Source organism: Microtus oregoni, unplaced genomic scaffold, assembly GCF_018167655.1.
Source record: "Microtus oregoni isolate MIOR12 unplaced genomic scaffold, Mior012 000004F_ref0000308, whole genome shotgun sequence".
NCBI lineage: Eukaryota > Metazoa > Chordata > Mammalia > Rodentia > Cricetidae > Microtus > Microtus oregoni.
In genome coordinates, this window is record NW_024543063.1 from 43,778,789 (window position 1) to 43,803,835 (window position 25,047).

Consider the following 25,047-nt stretch of genomic DNA (forward strand, 5'->3'; position numbering starts at 1 on the left):
AGCAGGAAAAAAAACTCTTCACTGGCTTAGGGAGTATGCCAGTGGTTACCAGGGGTACGGAGTGTTTCTTTGTAGCAACTAAGCATTTACAATATGGGTGTAGATCATGTTTTGAAATTCCTGATACAGTTTTGAAAGTATGGGCCTTCCAGTATTGAACAGATTCTAAAAACTGGTAGGAGAACGAAGGGCCTTTCAGAAGAGCCTTGCTGTGGGTACCCGGCTCCCACAAATGGACAGAGCTCTTGTGTGAGGCCTCTTAGGTAAACAGACTTGTTTGCATTTGGGGAGGGTTTCTTAGCACCCATTTTCTACACGGTGGGCAAGTTTCTGAATACATAAACGTGATGTCTGTTCCTTTGATCAGTTCATAAGGAATTCTGAAGGACACGCAGCTCTCAGGGCCACTATCACAATAGGTCATTCTGACATGTTTTCCAAGACTGGCCCTTAATTTTTTATACTACCACTTATTTTTAAAAATATAATGATGATGATGCATTTATGCATATCCCTGTGTGTCTGTATCTGTGCACATACTCGAGGAGATCAGAGTTGTGTCATATCCCCTGAAGATGGAGTTACAGGCAATTGTGAAATACCTGATGTGTGAGCCGGGAATCAACCCTGGTCTTCTGCAAGAGTAATACACATGCCCTCTTAACTGCTAAGCAACCTCTTGAGCCCTTATTACATTTATCTATTTATATGTTAGGGGGCATGTACAGTGCATGGGTGTGTACGTGCATGCATGGTGTGTGTGTATTAGTGTGTGTGTAGATCAGAGAACAACTCATGAGGGTCATCTAGTCAGTTCTTTCTGGGGATCAAACTCATTTTGTCAGGCGTGGTGGCAAATGCTTTTACCCTCTGAGCCATCTTCCTAGCCTCTATGATTTTTTAAAAAATTATTTTTAATTTTCAAAGTTTTATATTTATTTTATTTTATATGCATGCATGTTTTTCCTGCATGTATGTCTGTGCACCACATGCATATGTGGTGCCAGTGGCAGTCAGAAGAGGGTGCTGGGTCCTCTGGAACTGGAGTTACAGATAGTGCTGAATCACCACGTGGATGCAGGCAACCAAATCCCAGTTCTCTTACAAGAGTAACAAGTGTTCTAACCTCCTGAGCCATTTCTCTAGTTCTTTATTTTTTAAGAGCAGTTTAAGTTTGCTGCAAACTGCCAAATTAAAGCTTGCTGCTGTTATTTTTGTTTTTATTATGTTTATTATGTATTTAGGCAGCCCAGGCTGCCTACGGCTTGACATGTAAACAAAATACCAAATTAATTTTTAGCCCGACAGTGGTGGCACATGCCTTTAATCCCAGCACTTGGAAGGCAGAGACAGGTGGCTCTCTGTGAGTTTGAGGTCAACCTGGTCTACAGAGTGAGTTCCAGGACAGCCAGCACTGCTACACAGAGAAACCCTATATTGAAAAAGAAAAAAAGAAAGCAACAAAAAGTTTAATTGCAATTATTCATTATGCAAAAATCTTTATTTCATAATGCTCCTTTCTGTTTAAAGGAGAGCTTGCATTATACGTAAGAATGTGGTACCTATAAACTAATGTCTTCCTTTGAAAAACATTTCACCCTTCTCATTAGAAACAAGTTTCTTTTCTTTCTTTTTTTTTAAAGATTTATTTATTTATTATGTATACAGCATTCCTTCCATGCATGTTTGTATGCCAGAAGAGGGCACCAGATCTCATTATAGATGGTTGTGAACCACCATGTGGTTGCTGGGAATTGAACTCAGGACCTCTGGAAGAGCAATCAGTGCTCTTAACCTCTGAGCCATCTCTCCAGCCCCCTAGAAACAAGTTTCTAATTAGGGTTAGTGATAGAGTACTTGCCAAGCCCTGGGTTTAACAGTATCTCGTGTGTGTGTGTGTGTGTGTGTGGTGGTGATGGTGGTGGTGGGATTATATATACATCATACAGCGTTAGTGGAAGGGCCTTCGAGTACTGGGTCAGGGATAGGGCAGCACAAAGTTGCTTCCTTCCTCTTCTCAGAAAGAAAAGACTTCCCCATAGCACCTGGGGGAGTCCTGGACCTGCCTCTGGCACACGTGAGCTGCTGGGCACAGTAGGAGCTTGGTGTTCCCTGAATTGGCCACAAGAAACTGGATGTCCTGGTGACTGCGTATGTCCCAGTGCTTCTTGGGCCTCTCAGGGTAGTTTTGAAGCAACCATAAGTTGATTTTAGAAGAACAGGAGAGGAATATGAAAAGGGTCTTTTATGTAGCCCTGGCTATTCTGGAACTCACTATGTAGACCAGTGTGGTTTTGAACCCACAGAGATCCATCTGCTGCTGACCTCCTGAGTGCTTGGCTTAAAGGCGTAATATAGAATTATTGACAAGTCAAAAACAACTGTAAGGGGTGTGTGTGCTGTGACATAGGATCTTTGATGGTCTTTGAGCTTCTTACAATTTTTTTCTAGAGCAAAGAAGCAGTGTGGTTCTTCTGGGCTTTGGTCTTCACTCAGAGAGAATATAAGATTGATGTCCAAAAAAAATAGAAAGATTTATCTTTTATTTTATGTGTACGAGTGTTTTGTCTGCATGTATATATGTGCACACATATATGCCTGGTACCCACTGAGGTCCACTGGCATTCCAGAGAGCTGTGAGTCACCGTGTAGATGTTGGGAGCCAAACTCAAGTCCTCTGTAAGAGGAGCAAATGTTCACAAGCACTGACCCCTCTCTCCAGTTCCTTTAATTCTTTTAATGTTCTCTTAATATGAGAGCAAATTATACGTGGAATTGGTTTTTGGAGTTGTGATTTTTTTTATATCATTCCCCCTTTTCCAGGCCAGGATATACTGCCACCAGGGATCATGCTAAGAAGAAGCATGGAAATGGTGTGTGTGTGTGCGCGCGCGCGAGCGCGCGTGCATGTGTGAGTATGTGAAAACAGTATACACAACAGCAGAGAGACTAATTTCTCTCTGACAACCATGCTTATTTATAGAGTCTTATGACTCAACCTATAACAAAACCAGTCAGCAGAGAAGCCTCTTGGACTGACTCACTGTGTTTCCCACCTGTCCCCTCGTCACTCTCGTCCCTCAACTGAAGTCTCTGGCATCAGAGAGACAGGAAATGTCTCTTGTCCAAACTTCCTGATGACTGCTTTTCTTCAGAGTCAACTGTCCCTGTCTGGTCTAAAGGGCACCTGGGCTTCAGCTGCTAATACCCCACAGAGTCGGTTAAAGAAACCCATTGCGTTACTGGTCTTCAGGTTACATATCTTAGCACTTGAGGGGTGGAGTCAGGAGGTTCAGGAGTTCAATGCCAGCCTTAGCTATAAGACTAGAATGGGATGCATGAAACCCTGCCTCAAAAAATCAAAAAACTAGGGCTGGCAAGATGACTGAGAGGGTAAAGGTACTTGACTCTGAGCCTGACTGAACACGAGTTCAAGCACCAGGATCCACATGGTGAAAGGAGAGAACAAGCTCCTGAAAGGTGTCTTCTGACGTCTACATGCACACTATGATACATGTATGTGCACACACAAACACACACACACACACAAAGGAGACAGATAGATAAATGTAACTTAAAAAGCTAAACAAACAACCCCCCAACCCTAACCCACCCTCCAAACCCAGAAAACCTACTATAAACCTAAAGCAAGACAGAGGAACCCCTTGAGAATCCCAGGCTCCCATTCATGTGCCAGGGCTTCCAAAAAGCCCTGTTTTACTGCTTTACTAATGGCCTCTCATTGCTTCTGTTTCTGTTTTGTATTTAGTTCATTTTTCTTTTAAATCATGTGCATGCGTTTGTGTGTATCTGTGCACGAGTATGTGCACATGAGTGTGGGTGCCATGCAAGCCAGGGGCACTGGATCCCCCCGAGTTAGTTATAGGTGGTTGTGAACTCCTTGATGTGGGTGCTGGGAATCAAACTTGAGTCTTCTGAAATAACAATACACACTCTTAACTTCTGAGTCAACTCCAGCTCCATATTTTGTTTTAATTTAATTTATTATTTAGAGGCAGGATCTCACTATGTATCTCTGACTAGTCTTGGAATCATGTCTTCCTGTCTCTGCCTCCCTCCCAAGTACTGGGATCAAAGATGTGTACCACCACTGCCCAGCTTCATATTTTTATTCTTAGCAAGGACTTATCTGCTAGAAGATAACATCAGCATCTGGATTTTTTTTGCATTTGTGAATTATTTAAAACTGTCATTTTCCTCAATGAAATTTTAATTATCTAGATGGCAGGGGGAAGTCTCTTTTGTAATGTCTATTATAGTTTCTAGACCATCTAGAGAAGCATGGCCTAGTGACATGAATTAGGCTGCCCATCGATGGAATGCTTACTACAGGGACTAGAAGAGAAGTCTAGAATCGGCAGGTCTAGATTAGAGTCTAGTGTCTGTTGTAGGACAGTGTGTCAAAGCAGGCCTGATGGTTCAATGACTAAAGGCACAAACCGTCCAAGCCTGGTGTCTTGAGCTCTACCCCACATCTAAGGATGCACGGAGAGAACAGATTCCTCAAAGTCGTTCTCTGATCTCCACAGCTACATTGTGGTACATATTTCTCTCATTCCCCATACCCCACATCATACACTTACAGTAATAAATAAACAGACACATGGTATTATTTGTATTAAAATATCTTCCTATGTTTTATTTACTTGTTTTGTGTGTATGCAGGCATGCACCATGCCACAGCATATGCATGTACATCAGAGGCCAAGTAGTGGAAAGCATTCCTTCCTTTCAACATGTGGGTTCTAGGAAATGAACCCCCAAGACCAGCACCTCCCACTCCCCAAAAGCAGGGGGATCCCTTAACCACTCTGAGAACTTCTTTCCATATTTCTAAAATGGGAATGAAAAAACCTCATCTTAAGGAAGCTAAGGATTTTTCTGAGGACTTAGTATGTGCCAGCTATTATTCTAGTTTTTTTTAAAAAAAAACTTGAATTAAAAATTAAAAGGTAATTTATTTTGAAACAGGGTTTCACTAAGTAGTCCTCCCTCTGTAGACCAGGCTGACCTGGAATTCACAGAGATCCACCTGCTTTTGCCTGTCCTAAGATTAAAAGCTTGAACCAGCACACCCAGATGCTAGCTACTGTTTTTTGTTTTTTGTTTGTTTTTTTTTTTGGTTTTTCGAGACAGGGTTTCTTTGTGGTTTTGGAGCCTGTCCTAGAACTAGCTCTTGTAGTTCGCTAGGCTGGTCTCAAACTCACAGAGATCCGCCTGCCTCTGCCTCCCGAGTGCTGGGATTAAAGGCGTGCGCCACCACCGCCCGGCTTAGCTACTGTTTTGTGTGTCATATCAGCTCAAAGATCCCAGTGTCACTACCAGCTTCATTCACTGATGGAGACACTGAGGATCAGATGTGTTCATAGATGTAAAGTAGCTCAATAAGAACAGGAAAGGAAGGCAGGGTTGGTTTTTAGAGAATATTTTTATCTCATATATATGAGTATTTTGCCTGTAGGTGTGTGTGTGTGTGTGTGTGTGTGTGTGTGTGTGTGTGTACATCATCATGCGTGCAGTGCTTGTGGAGGCCGGAAGAGGGTGTGGTATCCCCTGGAAGTGGAACTGAATCTGGGTCCTTTGCAAGAGTAGCCAGTGCTCTTAAACATTGAGTCATCTTTCCAGCTGGAAAGGTAAGGTTTTAAACCGAGGTAGTCTAGAACCAGAAACCAATCTTTTAAATAATATCTTTGTAGCTTACAAGCTCATGATGCATGCTGAATAAGTGAATCAATCTATGTGGAAGTACTTGTGTAAGCTGTAAGATACAACATGCCCCTGTTAGGTACAATGTGCAGACAGCCAATGCCAGGAATAGGCATCAGATCCTGTGGAGCTGGAGCTGCCTGACGTGGGAGCTGGGATCTGAACTTGGGTCTTCTGCAAGAACAGCAAGTGCTTTTAACTACCGAAACATCTCTCCAGCATCCTCAATCTCATTTTAATAATATTGTGTGAAAATCTGTCATATCAGGACAGCAAGGTTACAGCTTTGTATTGCTTTAATCTTTTTTGAGATAGGGTCACTTGTAGCCAAAGCTAACCTCAAACTTGCTCTGCAGCCAAGAATGACCTTGTACCTCTGAATCTCCTGCCCCATCTCTTAAGTACTGGGATTTCATTGTATATCACCGCACTAGGCTAATGGAATGGTAATTTAAATAAAGAAAAACCTAAGTGAAGAAAATAGCAACACAGAGAGGGCTTAAGGTATGATTTTCCTTTGGGTGTTCAGTTTGTCTTGTGGGGTGTGTGGGTTTGCGAGGCAAAGCCGATATGCAGCTGAGGTTAGTGTCCAATTCATCATAATCCCTCTGCCTCAGCCTCTTACAGGTAGATGCTGCCACCACAGCTACCTCAAAAGCTCTTCTTAAGAAGACATCTTTTCTTTTGTTGTTCGCTATAGTAAACACTTAATCTTGGCCCTTAAGCTGCTTTAATAATCTCCCAAGTGGAAGACTTAGGCTACCTTTGCCTTGCACTTCGACTTGAAAAGCTTCTTTTGTGGAAACTTCAAAGTGAATTTGGCATGTTTCTTGCATAAACCGGACTCAGAGTGGTCTGAACTATGCTAGCCTTATAATGTTCTAGTTTTATTCTGTATCGTCATATGATCTAGGGTTAACATGCATAGATGCGCAGAAGGATAGGAGGGTCTGAATTCCATAAGCATTCTGTTTTTGAACCAGTAGCTCTGGGTTGGAACACATGTTTTGGGTGTAGTGGATTTCCTAATTTGTGAGATGGCATCTTATGGCAGAATCCAGTGTGGAAGACAGTTATAGTTTCTGAATCTTAAGTCTTTCTCTCCCTCTCTCGGTCTTTCTTTCTTTCTTTCCTTTCTTTTCTCTTCTTTTTTTGCTGTTGGTTTTTCAAGACTGGGTTTCTCTGTGTAGCCTGGTTATTCCTGGAACTTGCTCTGTTACCAGGCTGGCGTGAAACTCAATAGAGACCCACCAGCTTTTGCCTCCCGAGTGCTGGAATTAAAGGTGTGCATTACCACCGCCCGGCGAGTCTTAACTCTATTTTTAAAATTAGCTACTAAGACTCAAGAGATTGCTGGGTTAGGTTGTCCATATGAACAACTGGATACCAATATTTAATAAAGAGATGTGATCATGCCCTCGACGTCCTTTCTTTCTGGTCACTTGCTAAGCCTCAGAAATTCAAGGTCAAAATAGTACAGCTAGACGTACCCAGTTAAACGTCTGTAAAGTATTTTGAAATCCTTGCATGAAAAACGAATGCGTAAGGAAAAGGGTGCAACTTCCCTTTTATGACACTGAAGTCTCAAACCTAGGATTTGTGCTTAGTTCCCAGTATTTGGCATTCAGTTTAGTGCTGTGTTTTGTTCACATCCGGGACGGCTTTGCTGCCAATCTATTGGAAAGGTTTTTTTTCTAGGTAGGTCACCTTTCCTTTAAATGGGCCAAGATATCAAGGATCTCTAGGTTCACATGGAAAAGACTTTTGTCACAAGTTAGCAATTATTTATCAGGCCAGGAACTGTCTCGTTAAGACTTTCGTTGGCTCAGGTCATTAGTTCATTCAATCATAGATTGAAAGACTATTCTGGAAGAGTGTTTTTGTCTAGGTTCTCTTTTCCCACGGGAGGGAACTGAAACGTTGGCGAGGTTAAGCACAGGGGTGGTGCTGTGCTTGGGAATCTATTCTTCTTCATTTTCTACGTGTTTTCGTAGAAGTTTTGTGAAGATACAATAAAACCATAGACTGCAAGACCACTTGGAGCATGCTTCTAAAGTGGAACAGAAAGCTAAGGACTCAAGGTGACGGGAGTGACTTAGGAATTCTGTAGGACTGGGTGTCCTGCCTTTCCACCTGCCTCTCCCTCCCACTTCTCCAGCCACCTTGCCTAGCTCCGCCCCCTCAGGTGGCCCCACCGGTTCCTGGTAGCTCAGCTTCCTTCCCCAACCCTCGCCGCCGCCGAGCGGAACCAAAGCGCTCTGACTCTGGGGACGGCCGGACCTTTCTAGCTGAGACTCATCGCAGCGGTGACTCGGCAGCCGCGTCTAGCGTCATCAGTGACAGCCCCGACCCTTGCTACGCTTTGCGTCGCTCTGCCAGGCGCAGTCGCTTCCTCCTTGGCAAATAGTCCTCGGCAGGGTCCGAGTTTTCGGGTCATCCGAGGTGGGAAACAGGAAAGGCTGCAGTTCAGGGGACGGGGAGTCGACGAGGAGAGGGAGCCGAGGGGCGACGTCTTCTCTGGGGCGCGCGAAGTGAGTTAGAAACTCCCTCCCTGCCCAGGATCCCTCCGCCTGCGGTAGCGGTGCTGAGGCCGAGGGAGCCGCCATTTTGGATGTTCGGTTCCTGCTGCCACTGCTGCCGCCGCCCCCGAAGCTGCTGGTTTCACTCGAGGTTTCGGGCCGGTGAGTGTCACTCGCGGCACTGAGAGCAGGTTGTGTCTTTGGCTCCGCTGCGGCTGCGAGCGTTTGCCTGGGAGCCTCCTGTCAGTCCCAGGGGCCCGGTCTCAGGCCGCGGGGGGTGAGGAGGACTCAGGTTGGGTCAGGTGGGACCGGGGCGCCCCCGGGCTTGCTCGGACTTCCTGAGGGCCGACACTCTGAGGCTGCTGAGCGGGAGCTTCGGCGCGCGGCCGCTCTGCCTGCGGCGGTGTTGTCCAGCCGGTGCAGGCCGCCTTGAACCCATTGACTTTTCCAGGCTGCGATCCTTCTTTGAAAGCCCGTTCAGGGAGCCTAGGATTCAGTGGGCCGGGCCCCACCCCCGCGTGTCCTCTCTGAGCCACGTCTCCGCGTTCCCGTGTGGTGGCCTCGGGTCAAAGCTGGGAACTCTCGGCATTTCCACACGCAGGGGTAATGCTACCTGTCCGTGCGGTGCCGGCCGCTCAGAACCGGACATCGGCCTCGCCTCCCTCTAACCTTCCAAGTAACTTCTGGACATAAATTTTCCGCCTTTTTTTTTCTTTCCTTAAAAAAAAAACAAAACAAAAAACTAACCTGGGACTGCACTGCTACCCCTCCTCTCCAACTCTTGGTTCTGCAGACGTCAGTTTCTTGTAATTCTCCGCATCTTCCTCATTGCCCGGAACTGTGGGTTATGCTTCCCAGTTCGGGCTTGATGTTGGAGAGCCGTCCAACTACCTAGGCTGTAGTTCAGCAGTAAATGGGCTTAAAGCAGGCGGAGCGGCTTTAGTAGGGAAGGAGCTGTCAAAATACTTTCTAGATTTCCTTTCTGCCTTGAACGCTGAGCTTTTGGGCACCTATTGATACTCCCCCCTCCCTTTTTCTTTTCTTTTGGCGTTATATGTGTTGAGCACGGAAATCTGCCCTTGGAGAATATTAATCTGACGTAGGTAGAAAGGAAAATAGCCTTTTTGGTTCCTATAGGGATTAGTTAACAGAAGAGCGAGCTGAATGATCTCTTAGTGACTTCACCTCTCAGGTGTTTGTATAGTAATGATCTCTGCTGACTTCATATGTTGACTTTTCTCAGGGTAGTTAGATTTTTAAGCATCCATTTTCACCGTTGCCTGTAGTATTTGCCTACTAGTATATACCTCTTAAGTTTTGATCTGAAACCTGTGGATCCTCGGAAGTACTGATGGCCTCATTACTTTAGTTCTGTTTTTAATGTCTGTTTGCAGTCTAGCGTGCTTTCATAAAAAGAATTTAACAATATTTCACTGATTAGTTCCTACATTTCAGGTTAGGTGAGTGTGGTTGAGTCACCCCTATTTTATCTCAGCCTAGGTTTTTTACATTTGCAAAAGAGATACAATTTCTTTGAGTTCAGTTAAGTAACTCAAAACCGGAATCAAATCCTCTCTCTCTCTCTCTCTCTCTCTCTCTCTCTCTCTCTTTTCGAGACAGGGTTTCCCTGTGTAACAGTCCTAGCTGTCCTGGAACTAGCTCTTGTAGACCACCAGGCTGGCCTTGAACTCACAGGGATTCACCTGCCTCTGCCTTCCGAGTGCTGGGATTAAAGGCATGCCCGAGTCTATTTTCTTGGTACTCGTAAACTTTATATTGATGCTTAATTTTAAAAATTTTTGAAGAATTATTTAATTATGTGTATGAGTGTCTTGCCTGCATGTATGTATGTGCACCACGTGCATGACTGGTGCCGGTGGAAGGCAGAAGAGGGTATTCGGATCCCCTGGAAGTGGAGTTATAGGCACTTGTGAGCTGCTGTATGGGTGCTGGAAACTGAGTCCATGTTCTCTACAAGTTAAAGGCTCTTAGCCGCTGGGCCGTCTCTCTGGCCCTTTGATGCTTTATTATTAAGCTTTTGAAATGAGACTACAGGAAGAATTTTTACAGGTCATACAATGTCAAAGAGGGCAGTATTTTCAGTGTAAATATTCTGTGCGCTTATTTAAGAGACTCCTTCAGAGGCATCCATGGTAATTACTGTTAGATATGAGTTCCATGAGTATGTTGCTCTGCAGTTGTTCAGTTTTCTTTTAAAAAGAACTCAGTATCTCCGTGTACTTTACTACTGAAGTGGTCTGTTTTTGAGTTCACTTTTGAAAACGTATTGAAAGAGCTATCAGAAGTTCTTTAACTCATTTCATGTTATGGTATAACATACTGGAATTTAAATGCCATTCTTAGATGGTTTACAGTTTACCTGGGGAAAGTATACCTTTGCCAAACAGATATTAGCAAAGTGCTGCTCTGTGTATCATTGATCAGTACATATATAAATGACTACCCCATCTTGGCTGTTTAGAATTGCACTAGAAGTTAACATTTGTGTTTAGTAAACTTCCATTTATTTCCTTCCTTCCTTCCTTCCTTCCTTCCTTCCTTCCTTCTTCCCTACCGCACCCTCCTCCCCTTTTGAAACATGATTTTGCTGACTTGCTCAGGCTGGCTTTAACTTGTGATCCTCCTGCCTTTGCTGAGTAGCTGGGATGAACAGGTCTGTGCCATAAGTCTTGGACCAGCTTTGGTGTTTTGAGACAGTCTCCTATGTTGATCATGTTGGCCTGGAGCTTGGATGTGTCCTTATCTCTCCAGTGCTGGGAATGCAGGTATTTGCCACTCCAGGGCAGCATTCACTTTCTATTGTGAAGTTACCTGTTTTTTTTGATATAGACTGTTTACTAATAGCAATTATACAACCTAAGGGTGAATTTTATTTATATTTATTTATTTATTTATTTATTTATTTATTTTTTATTTTTCGAGACAGGGTTTCTCCGTAGCTTTTGGTTCCTGTCCTGGAACTAGCTCTTGTAGACCAGGCTGGCCTCGAACTCACAGAGATCCGCCTGCCTCTGCCTATTTTTTTTTTTTTGTATTTTCGAGACAGGGTTTCTCTGTAGCTTTGGAGCCTGTCCTGGAACTCCCTTTGTAGATCAGGCTGGCCTCGAACTCACAGAGATCCGCCTGCCTCTGCCTCCCGAGTGCTGGGATTAAAGGTGTGCGCCACCACCGCCAGGCAGGAACATAAAATTTTGTGCATGTAGTAAGATATAACTGATCAAAACTTCAAAACTTGCCTTTAGTTCCCAGCCTTGGGGAGGTAGAAGTAGGCAAATCTTTGAGTTTCAGGCCAGCCTGGTCTACAGAGTGAGTTGCAGTACAGTCTGGACTACACCGAGAAATCCTGCCTTGAAAAACCAACCAACCAACCAAATAAACAAACAAAAAAACCCCCAAAACTTGAAAACTCTTAGATTTTAACTGAACGAATGTAAACATAAAGCTTTTATGGGTACTGGAGAGATGACTAACTGGGTAAGAGCACTGGCTGTTCTTCCAGAAGATCAAGGTTAGGTTCCCAGCACTCACTTGGAGGCTTACAGCTATCAGTGACTCCAGGTTCATGGATCTGACTCTAGTACAAAAAAAAAAAAAATAAAAATAAAATCTTTTTTTTTTTTTTTTTTTGAGACAGGGTTTCCTTGTATAACCCTGACTGTCCTCAAGTACCTGTGTAGACCAGGCCAACCTCGATCTCAAGATTTCCGACTGCCTCAGCCTCCTTCCTAGGATCAAGGTGTGTGTCACCACATCTGGCCTGCATTTTAACCTTTGTTACTTTATGAACTGTTTTTAGTTCTTGATTTTTGGCTTTTAAAAAATCTTCATTAAGTTTCTCTATTATTTTATATTTATATTTTTTATTTATCGCTTTATATTTTAAATTTTTAATTATTTTGTGTATATGTATGCATATATATGCCATGTGAAATTGTGGAGGCCAGAAGACTACTTAAAATGTAAACAAAATTGTGTTTTATGTGTGTTGGTGTTTTGCCTGTATGATTGATGTCTGTGCAGCATATGTATGTTTGGTGCCCATGGATGTCCAAGATTGGTTACATAGATAGTTGTGAGCCACTATGTGGGTGCAGAAAAATCAAACCAGGGTCTTCTGCAAGAGCAGCCAATGCTCTTAACTTCTTAGCCATCTCTCCATGATTCACAGGGCAAATTTTGAGAGTTCTTGCTTTCTACCTTGTTGAAGCAGTCTCTCTGTCTCTGCCTTTCATCTTGGGGTTACAGATGTACAAACATGCTTTTTACATAGGTTCTGAAGAGTGAGGTCAGGTCATCCTGCCTGGCAAGTGCTTTTACCTGCTGAGCAATCCCCCTGGTCCTTTATTTGTTTTTGAGACAAGGTCTTACTGTGTGTCTCAGGGTGGCCTTAACCCCATAAACTTTCTCTTTCAGCCTCCCTACACCTCAGTTTACAAGCTTTTGCTTTCAAGCTTTAACTTACTCAGCTTCTTTGCTTAGCCAGGTTATTTTAAGTAGTAAGCAATTTTAGAACTATGAGACCATGTAAAGCTGGGCATGGTACTCTTACCTGTAATCTAGCATTCTGGAAGCAGAGGTATGAAGATCATTGCAAATTTTAGGTCTGCCTGATCTGCATAGCAAATTCCATGCCAGCCAGGGTTAGCTTCTCATAGCCAGACCCCGTATCTAACCATAACAACAGCTACCACGAGAACATAGAGGTTATATAAATTCATATTTCTTGACTTGTATGTTTTGAAAATCTTGTTTGTCAATAGTAGGATTTTTCCATAGTAGGTAGGGGTGTTTTGTGGGTGTGTGTTTGGTGTGTATAGAAAATTTCATTTTGCTGGACGGTGGTGGTGCACACCTTTAATCCTAGCATTTGGGAGGCAGAGACAGGTGGATCTCTGTGAGTTTGAGGCCAGCCTGGTTTACAGAGCGAGTTCCAGGACAGGCTCCAAAGCTACAGAGAAAAAAACTCTTTCTCCAAAAGCCAAAATTAAAAAAAAAAAATCATTTCAATGAAAGCAGGGAAGAGAAAGTTAAAAGGAATGTCATTTCTACCTTGAAAATACCTGCAAGCTGCTTTTTCTTCTTTGAAGGAATAATACAAAATAGTTAATTTGACATGAGTTTTGGTTACTAGGGATGTGAACGTCTGAAAGGTTTAGAAATTAGGAAAACAACAATCCACTTGCTGTTGAATCAGCATTAGCTAGCACTTTAGTGTCAAAGCTAGGCTGAGGTGATTGACATGAAAAATGCTTTTTCACTAAGTACTTGGAAGTTTAGCCCTTAAAAAAAAGCATACTGAGACTATTGGAAAATAAAATTAATAAGTTAGAAGCATTGCCATTGAAGATTAAATAAGTTAAGATTTTTTTTTTTAAGATGTAAAAGATATATGTGGCCCCTGTACTTGTGAATAATTAAAGGCATCCTAGAGGCAGGCAGCAGTTTTCCTCCTTTTCTGTTGTCAGCACACAGTGGTCACTTTTGCCTGATAGGCAGTTGTCTTGCTAATTCCAGCTTGTTGATTGTCTTTTCCCTGTGCTTCTGCTTTACTAAGCATCCCAAGCTTTACAACCTGTCCCACTTTGAGGCTGGTAGTACTGACTCCTGATAGTAACAGATACAAGAAAGATAGGATCGGGAATCTTTGTAACTGTGAAATAAGTGTTTTCTTTGCTTTAAAAGCCTTTGCGTTAAATTAAGATTGCACAGAGAGCTTGGTGAGATGGCTCAGCAGTTAAGAGGGCACCATATAGCAGAGACTGATCCAGGTTTGTTCCCAGCACCCACATCAGGTGGCTCACAACCATCTGTAACTCCAAATCCAGGGGATTTGGACACTCTTTTCTGGCCTCCATGGGCAACTGCACTTCCACGTACATATACCCACACAGATGTACACCTACACACATAATTAAAAATAAAAATCTTTAAAAGAAGATTATCATAAAATAGACTGGGTATGGTGGCACATGCCGTTAAACCTAGTAATTGAAGAGGCAGGTAGACCTTTAAACTTGAAGCTAACCTGGTCTACAGAGTGAGTTCCAGGGTAGCCGAGACTACACATTGAGAGTACATCTCAAAAAAGAGAGATGGTCTGTATTATTTAGTTGTAAAAAGGATCCCAGCTGTGTGTTTTCAGCCTAAGTTAGGGAAGACATTTTTAATTCCCACTGTTAAGACATTGCAGTTTCGAGTCTGGCGTGGTGGCATGCACCTTTAATCCCAGAACTTGGGAGTCACAGGCAGCCTGGTATACAGAGAAAGTTCCAGGAGATCCAGGGCTACTCAGAGAAACCCTGTCTTGAAACCAAAAATAAAATTAAATTTCAGTTTCAAGCTAAAGAAAAGGAAGATAAGCGAATACTTAAATTCCTTTAAGATAAATCTTCATAAAAGGCTTCTCACAATGTTTTGAAGTATTTGAAAATATGTTTAAAAATATAAAATACTGCTCTAAGATGATAGGTTTTGATATGATTGTTCAGGGCAAGACTTAGTTTTAAGAAGAAAGACCCTTTCCTGGGAGTACTAACAAACATGTTTCCAAAATTAAATTTCTTTATTTGTGCGCACATGCACTTGTGTGTAGACAGCTCTGTAGTGGTCAGACCATTTGAGGAAGTCAGTCACTTCTCTCCTTCTACCATGTGGGTCCTGGAGCTCAAACTCAGGTTGTTAGACTAAGTGGTAAGCACCTTAACCTGCTGAGCTGTCGTGATAGATGTATATATTTGACAATTTTAAAATGTGTTGTTTTCTCTACCGGTGGGAACATGGATTCTGATATTTTGCTTAAAATTTTTTCCATGGAGGTATTTAAGACAGTAGGATGAGGAAGTAGCTTATTTTTATTTATTTATTTTTTTAAAAAAACTCATCTATGTATTTTTTTTTTTTTATGCGTGAGTGCTTTGTTTGCATGTAGGCCTGCATGCCAGAAGAAGAAACCAGATCCTATTATGGATGATTGTGAGCATCCATGTGGTTGCTAGGATAGGAATTGAACTCAGTACCTCTGGAAGAGCAGCCAGTGCTCTTACCCTCTGAGCCATCTCTCCAGCCCCTTATTTTTATTTATTCATTTTTTTTTCTGCTGCTTGGTTGTACTATTTTTCCCCCACACATTCTGAACTTTTGCTGTTTCTTGATTACTTCCTATTTTTTTTTCCTCTCCAGACAAGGTCTCACAATATAGTTCTTGGAACTCACTAAGTTAGATCAGGCTGACCTTGAACTCAAAGAGGCTGTCTGCCTCTGTCTTCCAGGTGCTGGGATTAAGGCATTCAACACTGATAGGCTGGGTCTTCATATTTATTTTTGACGTTAGAGAGTCAGCTATGCCAGGACTAAAGGAATCATTCTCTCCTCAGTTAATTTATGTCACTTGTTATGTTTTTACATTTCTATTACGTTGTTTTGTTTCTTCCCTTAATATCTTTGCTTTGGTTTCCCCCATTTTTAGTTAATTTTTTTTGTGAGTGCATGCATACATGTGTGTTATGTAGATCAGAGGACAATTCGCAGGAGTCAGCTCTCTCTTTTTACCATGTAGGTCCCAGGGATTGAACTTAGGTCATCATACTGGTCACCAAGTGCCCCTACCTGCTGAATCATCTTGCTGACCCTATTTTGCTGTCTTGAAATTTAAAAGGCATAATAGCTTTATATAAAATTATTTATTTATTTATTTGGTAAGGAAAAGCTATTACTGTGCTTTTTCATCTTTGGCTTTGGCTACTCTTTTTTTTTTCTTTGATTTTTTTTTTTTTTTCTTCCAAGACAGGCTTTATATATCCCTGGCTGTCCTGGAACTCACAGAGATAGTCTGCCTCTGCATTTTAAGTCCTGGGATTAAAGATGAGCCACCACCAGCATCTTTGGCTATTCTGTTAATTTATGTTATCTGTAGATTAAAAGTAATTTGGAATTTGGATTTTTTTGGGGGTGGGGTGGGGGGGGGACAGGGTTTCTCTAGCTTTTGGTTCCTGTCCTGGAACTAGCTCTGTAGACCAGGCTGGCCTCTAATTTGGAATTTGGAAAACCAAATAAAGTTACAGTGCTTGGAGTTGCATTATAGGCACATGTTAATTTTGGAGACTTGACATTTGCTCAGGGTGATAGTTTGTTTTCTCTTTTTTTTTTAAAAAAAACATTTTTTTGATTGATTTTTTTTTTTAAGATTTATTTATTTATACAATATTCTTTCTGTATGTATGCCTGCAGGCCAGAAGAGGGCACCAGATCTCATTACAGATGGTTGTGAGCCACCATGTGGTTGCTGGGAATTGAACTCAGGACCTCTGGAAGAGCAGGCAATGCTCTTAACCTCTGAGCCATCTCTCCAGCCCATGTTTTCTCTTTTAATAAATATTTCCTGGATTTTATAATTTTTTTCATATAGTTCCTTTGCTTTTCTTACTGAATTTATTCTAGGCGTTTATTTCAACACTCTCGTGTCTCTTTTCTGTTCATTTCTAATAAGTTAATCAGAAATGGGTTAAAATGAATATTATGCTATATTTTTCTTTTTTTTATGCTATATTTTTCTGAGGACAACTTTCTCTTTCTTGATATCCAGATATAACAGAATTTGGATTCATGATGAATTTGCTAGGGGAAATTTACATTATTTTAATTTATTTTGCTTTCTTGAGACAGGGTTTCTCTGTGTAGCCCTGGCTTTCCTGGAACTAACCTCTGTAGACCAGGCTGGCCTCGAACTCACCTGAATGCTGGGATTAAAGATGTGTGCCACCATGTCCAGCTTGAAAAACTTATTACATAACTTTAATATTTCTGCTTTCATCCTATAGGAAAATACCCTTCCGTAAGTCTATGGGATGAATGACATCTTACTAAGGTTAAAAGTTTATGATTTTGTTATAGTCATGGTTCTTGTTAACTTGCTTTAATTAAAAAGCAAATTCTAGGCTTGGAGTGGTGTCCTTTGCCTTTACTCCTAGTACTCTGAAGGTAAAGACAGGTAGATACCTACATGGTGAGACTTCGTCTTTGAGAAAAGAAGAAAAAAGGGGGAAAAAAGGCACAGTTAAGGTTTTGTTTAGATAGTTTGAAGAGACTTATTGCTCATTTTGTTAATAACATTAAGGTGGGACAGGTAAAAATTGCTTCTTAGTTTATCAGTGTTTAGTGTAAAATTTGTTATTTAACTGGTTTACTTAATGCTCTCTACTTGACATTTGTTGCTGTTCATGCATCTTCTTTCTATTTGGTTGTTTGGTGGTATGCTTGCATTTACATGTCTGCTTTTAGGTTTTCAGTTTTGTTGCATTTTTGTGTGAATAGTTAAACATAGAAAAGGATTGCTGTGGCAATTAAGGGAGAATTGAACTTAAGACCTCTTAGAGGGATGCCAGCTGACTGCCCTACACAGGGTGTGGTGGTATTTCTGTGTGGTTACACATTCTACCACATACTTCTTTGCTTTGAAGAGCCAGAAATTCCATTTTAGTAGTTTACCTAGGGATGATTCAAGCCAAATTGACAAGTGAGAGTTAGATTTACAGTACTGTAATTTTCAGGGAACTGTGTTCTTCTTTTGAACTTCTAATGTCTGTTTTCCTCAGAAACCTGAGACAGTGATCAATAATTGGGAAGTTGTATTTTGAACTAGAAACTACAGCATATAAAGTTTAGTATTGCATTGAAATTATGTGAAACCTGATATAATAACTAACCCTGTGCCTCAAAAATAATTCCCTATTTATTATTTTTATGTTTTTATTTATTTTTATGTGTTTAGGTGTTTTTTTTTTTTTTCTGATTTTCGAGACAGGGTTTCTCCTTAGCTTTTTGGTTCCTGTCCTGGAACTAGCTCTTGTAGACCAGGCTGGCCTCGAACTCACAGAGATCCGCCTGCCTCTGCCTCCCGAGTGCTGGGATTAAAGGCGTGCGCCACCACCGCCCGGCATGTTTAGGTGGTTTGCCTGCATGTCTGTATGTGTGCTATTTGCATGTCTGGTATATGCAGAGGCAAGAAGAGGGACCAGCTCCCTTGGAATTGGAGTTACTGATGGTTGTGAGAATGACAAGTGGGTGCTGGGAATCTTACCTGGGTCTTTGGGCATGAATTTTTATTTTAAAGATTTATTTATTATGTATACAGTGTTCTTTATGCCTGAAGGCCAGAAGAGGGCACCAGATCTGGTTGTGAGCCACCATGTGGTTGCTGGGTGTTGAACTCAAGACCTTTAGAAAAGCAACCAGTGCTCTTAACTGCTGAGCCATCTCTCCAGCCCCTGAATTTTTTTTTAAGTTTTAATTTTATTGCTTTTTATGTGGATGAATGTGTATCTGTGTGAATTGCATTCCATTTGTATGCAGATTTCTGAGGAGGTTGGAATCTGATCCCTTGGAGCTAGAATTAAAAGTCAGTTGTGAGTCACCTGATATGGATACTAGAAACCGAACTAAAATAAGCAGCAAGTGCTCACTGAGCTATTTTCGAGCCCATGTTTTTTCACTATTACATTTATTTATTTATTTATTGTGTATGTCGGGGGTTGGTGGTGCATGCCTGTCATGGAGTGCATGTGTATGTCAGAGATGTCAACTTTGGAGAGTTGGATCTTTTCTTCTACATTGTGGGTTCCAGGAATTAAACTCAGGTTTTAGGCTTGTCAGTAAGCACCTTTTATTTGCTGAGCCATCTTGCCGACCCAGTTAACCTACTTTTATGAACACATCACAAATCTTCACGTTACGGAAATAAGTACACATCCTTTTTATGTTCTCACCTCACTCCCTATTGCCTAAGGAAAGCACTAAGACACTGAATGGCATTAAATGTAAAATTCTGATTTTTTTTTTTGAGCCAGTGGTCATGTAGTCCAGGCTTGCTTTGCACTTTCTTTTAATTTTAATTTTATTTTATGTGTTTGCGTATTTTTCCCTGCATAAATGTATGTTCGGATACTATGTGTGTGCCTGGTGCCTGAGTAGGCCAAAAGAAAGCAACAGGACAGATCGGAGTGACAGAAGTGAGCTGCCATGTTGATATGTCTGAACCTGGGTTTTTTGGAAAAGCATTCAGTGTTCTTAACCAATAAGCCATGTCTCCAGCCCCTGACTTTGAATTTCTGATCCTCTGGTCTACATCCTAAATGTTTCAGACATGATTCTGCCCCCATGCCTAGTTTGTATGGTGCTGGGGATTAAATTCAGGATTTTCTTCATGCTAGGCAAGTGTTCTACCAGCTGAGCTCAATCCCCTTCCTCCCTCCCTTCCTCTCTCTCCTCTCTCTCTCTCTCTCTCTCTCTCTCTCTCTCTCTCTCTCTCTCTCTCTCTCTGTGTGTGTGTGTGTGTGTGTGTGTCTGTCTCTTGATCCGTAGGCCGGCTGGAGTTCATAGAGATCTGTCTGCCTCTGCCTCCCCAGTGCTGGGATTAAACGCTTGTACCACCATACTGAGCTCAGTCCCCATTCTTAGTTTAAACTGGCTAGCTAGCTTGCTTTTTTTCTTTTTAATATTAATTACACTTTGTCACACATGCACATAGCACATACAGAAGACCACTCTTACCCTCTCCCAACAAGAGGAAATGGTTAATGGTTAAACAAGAAATATTTAACCATTCTTAGTGTTCAGCTCCAGTCATATTATTTTATATTTTGTAAATGCATTAATTTAGTTATACTTGTGGAACAAAAATCTGAGCTGGGCAGTGGTGGTACACACCTTTAATCCCAGCACTTGGGAGGCAGAGGCAAGCTGAGTTCAAGGCCAACCTGCTCTACAGAGCAAGTTCTATGACAGCCACAGAGAAACTGTCTCCAAAACAAAAACAAAACAAAACAAAACAGTCTGGCATGAGGGTTTTGTATAGCAGGTAATGTAAAAGTATAGACTGTATGGATACAAGAGGGAATATATGAAAAATTTTGACTAGTTAATTTAGTTTCTTAGTTCTCAGCCATACAATCTATGACTGGATATTATTATTCAGTAATAAGTGGTAAAGGAAACTACAGTCTCATTTCTTTACTCAAGTCTTTTTTTAGTGTTTAGCAAGAACTATTCAAGTAAAGTCCTCATGTTGGATAGAAAAGGGGTGATTTTTTTTTTTTTTGGTTTTGGTTTTTTGAGACAGGGTTTCTCTGTGGTTTTGGAGCCTGTCCTGGAACTAGCTCTTGTAGACCAGGCTGGTCTCGAACTCACAGAGATCCGCCTGCCTCTGCCTCCCAAGTGCTGGGATTAAAGGCGTGCGCCACCACTGCCCGGCTAAAAGGGGGTGATTTTAATGTTGAAAAGTTGGCTTTTAATTTAGACTATTTTTTTAAGACTTAGAATTCAAATGTCTTTAGGATGAGGGAACAAATGACCTTGTAGCCATAGAAGCTTCAGCCTTTTAGTTTTGTGTTCTTGAGTTCTGATGTGGGAAGAAAGTTATCTGGGCCAGGAACTGGGCTGAGTCCTGGCTGCTCTTTTCTGAAGCCAAGCAGCCAGTACACCTTCACTTCATGTATTCTTTAGATAAGACTATTTTAGTATTTTAGATTCAATAAAAACAGTATTTATTGGGTTCATACTTCAGAGGTGAGGGAGAGATAAGGGTGAATTTACAAGGACACAGCCTTGGGGATTTTATCCTGGAGTGAGAAAGTAAGCATTTCATGGGATCAAAAAAGAAAAGGTAATCTTGTCTTGAGAATAGCGTTGATTGACTTTTCTCAATTTAGGTGGTGAATTTTAGGAGAATCAATACAGAAAATTATTTAACTTTTTTCTGAGTGTTTATCAGTAATTTAATATCTGCTGATATTTTTGAGATTTATTTATTTATTTATTTGGTTTTTCAAGCAGGGTTTCTCTGCAGCTTTGGAGCCTGTCCTAGAACTAGTTCTTGTAGACCTTGAACTCACAGAGATCTACCTACCTCTGCCTCCTGAGTGCTGAGATTAATGGTGTGCGCCACAACTGCCCAGCTGAGATTTATTTTATGTGTATGGGTGTTTTGCCTGCATGTGTATCTGTACTGCATGCATGCAGAAGAGGACTTTAGATCTCTTGGATCTGGGGTTACCAGTTGTAAGCTGCTATATGGGTGCTGGGAATTGAGTTTGGGTGTTCTGGAAGAACATTTAGTACTGTTAACCATTGGGCCATCTCTCCAGCCTCCCCTCCTGCCTTCCCCTCCCCATTTTGGTAATTTTAATTACTCTTTGAACATTTAAAATAACCTTATATAGTTTAATCTCTAAAGCCCAATTTTACTTAGCTATTTGAACAGAACATTTTCTAAATGGCTGGGCATGGTTTTGTGTATGTGTAATCCTAGCACATGGGTAGGAGGAATTTTAGTTCTAGGCTAATCTGGGTTGCAGAATGAGACTCTGTTTCATGAAAAAAAAATTTTTTTTCCTAAAATGAATCTTACAGGTTGAGGATGTAGTGCTTGCCTAGTATTCAGGGGACCCTAAATGTGATTTTCCAACACTGTACAAACCTGGTGACGTTGGACACAGGAGAATCAGGAGTTCAGCAAATTGAAGGTAGGCTTAGGACCTTAGAAAGTCATCTTATGCTTTTTGTTAGCATATTAACTAGATAACCTCAACTCTGTCTCCCTCTCCCTCTTTCTTCTACCCCCTCTCTTCCTCCCCACTCCTGGTATGTGTGTGTCTGTGTGTGATATTCTGGTGTGTAGGCTTATCTTATTGTTCCCCTTACTCCTTTGGGGCAAGGTCTCTTCCTGAACCTGGAGCTCAGTCACTGTCTTTTTGTTTAGGCCGTTGGCCAACAAACCCCAGATTTTTCTTACTCTTTGCTGTCTCTACCCTTCACAATCTCCAGTGTTGGGGTTACAGTCATGAGTGCCATCTGGAGCTTTTGTGTGTTGAGATCTGAATTCTGGTCCTCAAGCTTGCAAGTGCTCTTCCTGGTGCCCTAGTTAGGGTTTCTATCACTGTGACAAAGCACCATGACCAAAAAGCAAGTTGGGAAGGAAAGGGTTTATTTGGCTAACACTTCCATATTGCTGTTTATCCTCAAAGGAAGTCAGGACAGGAACCCACACACAGGGCAGGAACCTGGAGGCAGGAGCTGATGCAGAGACCATGGAGAGGTGCTGTTTACCAGTTTGCTTACCCTGGCTTGCTCAGCCTGCTTTCTTATAGAAACCAGATCAGCCCAGGGATGGAAACACCATAATGGGCTGGGCCCTCCCCCATCATCAGTAAAAAGAAAATGCCCTACAGCTGGATTTCATGGAGGTATTTTCTCATTTGAGGTTTCTTCCTTTCATTTTATTTTGTGTTTCAAGTTGATATAAGACTAGCCTGCACACCTGGTAAGCCCTCTCTCTAGCACCTTTTGTTCTTTTGGTATTTTTGATTGAACCCAGCGTCTTGTGTATACTAGGCAAATGCTGTGTATCATCAAGCTTACAACCTTTGTGGTCTTCTATATTTTGTAAAATAAAGGCTAGCCTTCTGTGGTCTTTTAGTACTCTGTAAAATAAAGCTTGATGTGGTAGTACATACCCATAATTCCAGTGTGTGTGTGTCTGTGTGTCTGTGTCTGGAGGGGGGGAGGCAGGAGGATCAGGAGTTAAAAGTCAGCAACTATTTAGCTCGTTGGAGTCAGCCATGGCCACATGAAATCTTGCCTTAAAAAAACTAAAGTAACAACAACAACAAACTACTCAACAATATAACCAGATAGTTTATATTTTCCAGATAATGTAGTCACAGTACTTATTACATGGATTAGATGTATTTGAATTTAGATTTTTTTTATTTCAGGACTGGAGGTTAATCCCAATCCCAGGGCCTTTCTCATGTCATGCAAGCACTGTATCAACAGAACTTTCTCCCCTACCCCCTGAGTTTAGTTTTAAGTATGAAATATTTCAGACAGAAAACATGATGAGCAATAATACATATTTGTTTTGTTTTGTTTTAGTTTTTCAAGACGACAGGGTTTTTCTATGTAATAGCTGTGGCAGTCCTGGAACTCACTCTGTAGACCAGACTGGCCTCGGACTCACAGGTACTCCTGCCTGTGCCTTCTGAGTGCTGGGTTTAAAGGCATGTGCCACCATTGCTCAGCATAATAATAAACATTAACTTACCCATTATGTAAGAGAGAAAATGTTAGTAAAGACACTGTATCTCATTCTGTCCCTGCTTTTACTCCTTTCCCTCATAGATGGGCCATGTGTTTAATTGATCTTTTCCATGAACTTTTGCACTGTCCTATCTTTAAAGAAAATGATTTTAAAAAACCAAAACCAAAAAAAAAAAAAAAGTAGTGATTTTCTAACATAGCCCAGGATGGCTTTAAACTCTGTTGGTCCTTTGGTTCCAGATTCCTGAGTATACTAGGATTACAGTCTAGGGGCATCATTGAGAGCTAGAATATTTTTTGTTTTGTTGTGTTTTTTTGATTTTTTGAGACAGGGTTTCTTTGTGGCTTTGGTGTCTTGGAACTTGTTCTGTAGACCAGACTGGCCTTGAACTTTAAGAGATCTGCTTCCATCTGCCTCCAGAGTGCTGGGATTAAAGGTATGCGCCACCACCACCCAACTAGAATATATTCTTTAATGTGTTTTTTTATATATGTTATATTGAATTCTTGCAATAACCCTTTGAGATAGGCACTTTCTCCACATTTTGCAGATGAGGAAACTGAGATGTCAGAGTTTAAGTCATTTATTCAAGGTCACACAGCTATTAAGTGGTGGAGCTAGGAATCAACCCAGGTAATTGACCCCAAGCTTATCATTTATAGCTCTTAGTTTATAGTTCCTTGTTTGAAATTAAAGTTAGCAACAAAAGAACAAAGAACACTGAAAATAAGCAGGTTTTTATGATCCTTTCAGTGTTAAAAATATCTGACCCAAGTAGGCATGAATTTATTTGTTGGTTACTATTTCTTTCTTTTGGTATAACCGACTGACTTCTTTTTTTTTGCTGCAAAAATAATGTTAGCACTTAAGGTGCTGTGCCAGATAGACACAGTGGGTAATCAGCATGCGTGGTCTGTATCCTTCATTATCTCTACAAAATTGGAAAAACTCTGAGTTCTGTAAAAAGCCATTTCATTAAAGAAAAAAAGGCCCAAATATACTAAATTATTTTGGCCTTGACAAAATTTACTTATTCATATATAAAATTTTTCTTCTTTTTGCCATTGATTAGTTTGTTTCTTTTTATTATATGGCTGAACTTAAATTCTGTTATCCTCACTAGACTTTTAAGTTCTTTCAGAGTCTGATTGCCAGTGCCGGCCTCAATCCCCAGTTTTCTGTCCTCCACCTCCTAAATGCTGGGATTATAGTTATCTAGTTCTCCTTTGAGTTCTTAAGAATAAATGTATTGGCCATTCTGGGCCCAAGTACTTATTGGAATATCTGCCATAAAAAAGAGTGAGTGATTGGAACTGTTTTGGTATAAATTGTTTTCTTAATACTTCATCATAAGATAGGGAGCTCAATGATCGAACAAGGAGAAAAAAATGTTATGGAACTGAGTTTGGATTCCATGTTTTTATTACACACCCATCCCCCACTACTTTGAACTGGATCTGTTTTTTGGTTTTGTGTTTTTTTTTTTTTTTTTTTTTTTTTTTTTTTTTGAGGCAAGATTTCTCTCTGTAACAGCCCTGGCTGCCCTGAAACTCATGCTGTAGACCAGGCTGGCCTAAACCACAGAGATCCATCTGCCTCTGCCTCCTGAACACTGGGATTAAAGGTGTGCACCACCATCAAATACTCAAACACATTTTTAGAGACTATTCTTTGTCCTTATTTTTAAGT

The 25,047-nt window shown here is 41.3% G+C and overlaps 1 protein-coding gene across 2 annotated transcripts in view; it reads left to right on the forward strand.

Moving 5' to 3' along the window:
* Positions 1 to 8,021: 8,021 nt before the first annotated feature.
* Ap1g1 (adaptor related protein complex 1 subunit gamma 1) overlaps positions 8,022 to 25,047 on the forward strand; it is an 84,870-nt gene continuing 67,844 nt past the window's right edge. For both annotated transcript variants that reach the window (XM_041649609.1, XM_041649610.1), the window contains exon 1: positions 8,022 to 8,408. The gene's annotated coding sequence lies outside the window, so the exon portion shown is untranslated. The remainder of the gene's footprint in view (positions 8,409 to 25,047) is intronic.